Below are 4,891 nucleotides of genomic sequence, written 5' to 3' on the forward strand. Positions count from 1 at the left end.
ACCCAAAAAGCATCAGAGTTTCGCCTCTTGGTCTTCTGTATACTCTTTGCCCACATCTCTCACACCAGTCCCTTAAAAGCCTACACATAATGTTCCAAAAATGTGTTATTAATCTGATAGTAGATTACATATGTCAGTCAGTTAAATTAGTTCGTTCACGAATGATCCTCCTTAAGACACGAAACACCGACTCGTGCTTTTCGCCAACGTTTTCCTAATTAACTCTAGGTCGAATATTATTTACTTGTATTATGAGTCTTTGAGTATGAAAATCCAACAAGAGCAGTCAAAGTCTTTCAAAGGGAGAAGCTTAAGTAAACGAAAAATATAATCAGTGCATGAATATGAGCGAAAACGGATTCTGTCACAAATGAAATGCCAGCAAATGTATGTATTATGCATTTTATTTGAAAGTACGGTGCAAAAACAATCACCTACTCAAGCCGACCCAGATGGGACTCGAACCCACAATCCCCAGCTCCGGAGGCTGATGCCTTATCCATTAGGCCACTGGGTCAACACTGCTCACGCAATGAAAACTTGGGTAATTATTATTTAACAAAAAAAAGTGAGAATTGTTGGAACATTACATTTATCTAAAATATGGCGTTTTGTAGCACAGACGGCGTAAATTACGTCGTTTTCACAGCACAACCGCCGTTAATATAGGCGTTTATTGATGCAATCCAAAACGCCGTTTGGCCATCCATAATACGCCGTAATTTACGGCACTCCGTTTGACAAAGACGGCGTAAAAAACGGCGTTTTCTGTAATATTAAAATCAGCCCCTCCTTTTTTACACAGGCCAGCCCCTTTGATGCAGTAGGCAGTAAGACATGAGTAGTACAATGTCGATCTGAATGGCAATCTACTTCAAGGATCCTGTTTTTTAACGTTATGTGACCAACATTTGGATTTTCATCGTGTGATATTTTTACTTTTTCATTGGGTACACGTGTATCTTTATCTTCTTTATCATATGTACACAAATTGTGCAATTTTATTATTCTATGTGTAAGTTGATGTGTGTCAAATGCAGTGAGCATAGATTAGTAAATATTGGTTTCTGTAGTGCTGTGGTCTGCTTTCATTGCAACTGTGCAGTGTTGCTTTAGTGACAGGAGTTCGAGTCTGAGGTCCTATGTTCTTTTCTCTCCTTTTCGTTTGTTGTGTATTAATGTCTTTTACATTTTGGAGAAACTGCCCTTTCTGCAAATAACAGGAAAATTATTTCTTATTTATTTATCTATTATTCCAACAGCCTGTGCGAATCAGCTGAACTATAAGCAGTGGCGTCGGTTTTTATTGTTGATTAAATTTGATTTCCCATGTGAAAGCGCTTGTTTGGCTCATTTAGGCTTGCTTGCAGTATGCCTTTAGTACAATATGGGTACGTTTCTGTTGAATAAAAAAAAGTCAAAATGCTGGCATTTTTCTACGGTGACGCACTGCTGCCACTATTTATCATTTACACTCAATTATGTCGTAATAATGCTATGTCGTTAAAACGATCTTTTATGGTTAAAACGATATATTTTCTCGTAATAACAACATATTATGTCATAAAATCGATATGTTTTTCCTGTTATAGAAGATATACGGTTACGTGTGAGCGAGCTAAGCTATTGTCCGCTGCTGTCGCCACAGTCCTGAGATAAACGAGAACTACGCTGTTACTAAGCAGGAGGGATCATAGACACACACTGTTTTAAATTTATTTTAATGTCATGGTTTTTGGTTGATTTAACACCAAATTGAAATAAGAACAAAAACGAAAAGGAGAGAAAAAAACATCAAACCTCAGACTTGAACTCCTGTCACCAAAGCAACACTGTATGATTGCAATGAACACAGACTACAACACTACAGAAACTGATACCTACAAGTATATGCTCACTGCATTTGACACACATCAACTTACACAAAGGATAATAAAATTGTACAAGTTGTGTACATATGATAAAGAAGATGGAGATACACGTGAACCCAATTGTTAGTAAAATAACAATTGGTCCCTTGATATCTCTTTGCCACCTGGAAAAATTCTCAGTCCCTCAAAGTGTATAACGGCCGGGAAGCAAGAAAACACACATCAAATGTATTCTCAATACTTCAATTTTATTCATAGAAACAAAGATATTATATAGGCATATGTCGAGGGGAGTTTCAACCCTTTAACCAATGAGGAGAACCCTATACATATAGGATCTTGACCAAGAACATGTGTTTATATAAAATGGCCACATGTACAGAAAAACATGGACATATTAGGAATAGACTTGGCGAAGGATGCTGAACTCGCTTCATAGTTCATCACGAACCCCTTTCACCTTGTAGTCCTACCATTCATGTCCTTATTTGAGCATTTGAACCAAGAAAAGCTAATGCATACATGTGCGCATGCGTACCTCGCATATGAGTAAGAGACATTAAAACATCATACAAGAGAGAGAGAGAGTGAGAACAGATGGAGGAGGGGGCTTCAGAGAGAGAAACAATCAGTGCGCTGTATCCACCTTTTTCTTCAACGCGGAAGTAAGCCTATGGGTGAGACTTCCGGTTCATTAGCCGCTATAGGTAAATAACGAGGAGAATAACAACGTGCAGTAAACGGTAAAACGGTTTGCACTACAAACCAGTGTGTTCATAATTTCAGATAATACATTAAAATAATATGATAAGACACACCAACTTTCAATATCAAGCAGCAAAACGAACTGTTTTGCTCAGCTAAAAATAGCTGGACGGAGTGGACGCAGATGAAACCGGAAGCCATACCCATATATTTTCCAAATGGCCGCGCCCATTTTTACGACAAGAAAAAGGTGGATAGGGGGCGAGTGAAAGAGGAACAGGAAAAAAGGAAAGGAGGGGTGAAAACATCTGGAACCAATCTCAAGACAGAGAGTGTTTTCTAACACCAATGAAAAAGTAAAGGGGCTGATTTTAATATTACAGAAAACGCCGTTTTTTACGCCGTCTTTGTCAAACGGAGCGCCGTAAATTACGGCGTATTATGGATGGGCAAACGGCAAAATTAATGACGTTTTGGATTGCATCAATAAACGCCAATATAAACGGCGGTTGTGCTGTGAAAACGCCGTAATTTGGAGAAGGGTCTGTCTGCGGACAGCAAGAGAGGGGCATAACTTGAAGAAGGGGCGTAACTTGAAGTTGTCCAAATCACACAGAACCACGCGAGATGTCAAAACTAGATGTTGTCGGCTGCGTTGCGTTCGAAACCTCATACTTTCTAAATTATAGGCACTTAATTTCTTCAAGTACTTACTTACCGAGCGCTATGAGAGTATACAGCCTGAATGCGTTAAGTATGAATGCGATTCGGATATCATCCGCTATGTTGACGTTATCATGTGACCTACGACGTTATAACAAGCGCAACAACTTAAAAGATATGAGTAACAGGTTTTCATCTAACTGTAAGTATCTTGATAATGATGAAACTTGCCCATTTTGTGGTCTTGTTGAAGAAACAGCTGCCCTTTTTTGTGATTGTAGTATAGCCAATACAATTGGGGGTTGATTTAAGTTCTTATATTTTTAACTCGAAAACCCAAAATCGTTATCTCTTGAATATGTTGTTAATTATTTTGTGCAAAATGTTTTATCCACAAGCAAAAGTGGCTTAAATCTCCTGTTTTATTATTTTTCTTGTTGAATTTAACTCGTTTCACGTTTCATCCCTCAGGCTTCTAAAAAAAAGCGTCATGATGAATTATTCAAAGATATTGGAACCTTGTCACTGTGCTTTTTTTCTGTGTATATTCTCATACTATGACGAACACGTGAATTTGTTTAAACCGTTTTATCAGAATCAGAATAGCTTTATTACCAAGTATGTTTACACACACACAAGTAATTTGACTTGAGACAGGAGCTTCCAGTGTAGAAGAAAGTACAAACATAGTGCAGACATACATAGGAATAACACAGTAGGGATGCAATACAACACTGATATAATATATGCCATTATGATTGTTCATTGTTAGATACAACCATCTTTCCCTGATCTTTTATGTAATTATAAGTTCGGCAATAATAATAATAAAAAAGAGGGACAGGTGCACTAACACCTCATAACATCACTAACTTAACAATCTAGTACCGATTTCCTCAGCGTTTGCAATGTCTGCACAAAGGATATGTCGGGCAGCTGCTCGAAGATCTCGCCTTTGGAGAAGACTGTTGATTTTATACTCTAAAAATGTAAGTATTACTACTTAAACATTAAGATTACCCCAGAATGAATTGCATCGTTTCACCACCCCAACACTTACATGCAATAATAATGATAAATGCTAACCAATAATTACTTTTTTTAAATAAATGTTGTCGTGACATAGCGATACATAAATATACACTAGTTGAACAAATGCAGTCGATGTGAATACAACAATTTTCAATCAAGCAATTAATACATGAATTAATCAAATATTAATATTTTATTTACTCACAACAATAAGAAACATGAATAAATGAGTAAAGGAATGAATAAAAGCAAGCATCACAATAAATACAAGTCAACAACAGATGAAACAAAGCTTAATTCAAACGTATTGTTCTAACAATCATGTATTTACAGATGGTGAACCCCACATCCTACTGCCATCTCAACACAACTGAGACAGTTCTGCTGCTGCTTTGTGCTTCACAATCTCACTCTTCTCAGTGGAGACATCGTTGAGCAAGAGGATGAGGAAGACCATGATGACGGCTCTCTGAACCAGGCAAACTAGAAGCAAGAGCAGGGTAACACATGCGGGACAATCTGGCTGCCACTGTGTCTGCTCCAAACATTTGTGTGCTGCTTTCCATGAGCACGACTGCCTGTAAAACATTTAAACGGAGTTAAACATTTTACAGTTCATG

At 37.6% G+C, this 4,891-nt stretch overlaps 1 long non-coding RNA gene and 1 other non-coding gene across 2 annotated transcripts; one reads left to right on the forward strand and one right to left on the reverse strand.

Annotated features, from left to right (window-relative positions):
* Positions 1-444: 444 nt before the first annotated feature.
* Positions 445-517, reverse strand: trnar-ccg (transfer RNA arginine (anticodon CCG)). The gene has a single exon. It is a non-coding gene; the product is annotated as a tRNA-Arg (tRNA).
* Positions 518-3,204: 2,687 nt separating this feature from the next.
* Positions 3,205-4,691, forward strand: LOC107559067 (uncharacterized). The gene is made up of 3 exons (XR_001605551.1): positions 3,205-3,441; positions 4,140-4,228; positions 4,605-4,691. It is a non-coding gene; the product is annotated as an uncharacterized lncRNA (long non-coding RNA).
* The last annotated feature ends 200 nt before the right edge of the window (positions 4,692-4,891 follow it).

The sequence above is a fragment of the Sinocyclocheilus grahami genome, unplaced genomic scaffold (assembly GCF_001515645.1).
Source record: "Sinocyclocheilus grahami isolate Dianchi unplaced genomic scaffold, SAMN03320097.WGS_v1.1 scaffold673.1, whole genome shotgun sequence".
In the NCBI taxonomy this organism is placed as follows: domain Eukaryota; kingdom Metazoa; phylum Chordata; class Actinopteri; order Cypriniformes; family Cyprinidae; genus Sinocyclocheilus; species Sinocyclocheilus grahami.